This window comes from Benincasa hispida, chromosome 8 (assembly GCF_009727055.1).
Source record: "Benincasa hispida cultivar B227 chromosome 8, ASM972705v1, whole genome shotgun sequence".
Classification (NCBI taxonomy): Eukaryota; Viridiplantae; Streptophyta; class Magnoliopsida; order Cucurbitales; family Cucurbitaceae; genus Benincasa; species Benincasa hispida.
This window is the reverse complement of record NC_052356.1, coordinates 56,499,015-56,499,773: the sequence shown is the minus strand read 5'-3', so window position 1 is coordinate 56,499,773 and position 759 is coordinate 56,499,015.

The window sequence follows — 759 nt, the reverse complement described above, 5'->3', positions numbered from 1 at the left end:
AACCCTTCGCCATTCACGGTAAACCTACAATGAAGTCCATTGAGACATGCTTCCACTTCCATTTCGGTACGCTCAAAGGTTGCAACAAACCTGCTGGCTTTTGGCTTAGGGCCTTTACCTGCTGACACACCAAGCACTTACTAATAAACTCTGCTATCTCCACTTTCATGTTATTCCACCAGTAGCAACGTTTTAGGTCCTGGTACATTTTGGTACTGCCAGGATGTATTGAAAATGGGGAGTTATGAGCTTCCCATAACAGATCGTTCTTGAGGTCACTATCTGCTGGTACACATAAACATCTTTGAAAAGTAAGACCATTATCTGCTGATAAGGAGAACTCACCACCCTGTCCTATCTTCACCTACTACGCTACTTCAACTAAGTAAGTATCACTATATTGAGCAACAATGATCCTCTGCCTTAAACTTGGTTGTACCGACAACTGTGCTAACTGCTCAGATACCTCTCCTACTACCACTGCTATCTCGGCCCGTTCAAGGTCTTTACATAAACGACTTTGTCTGGTGATAAGGGCTACTGAATGGGCTACCTTCCTACTTAGAGCATCCGACACTACATTTGCCTTTCTTGGGTGGTACAAAATCTTGCAATCATAATCCTTCACTAGCTCCAACCACCTACGCTGCCTCATGTTTAACTCCTTCTGAGTGAAGAAGTATTTTAAACTCTTGTGGTTGGTGAAAATCTGTATCTTCTCGCCATACAAGTAGTGCTTCCAAATTTTTAAAGCAAAAA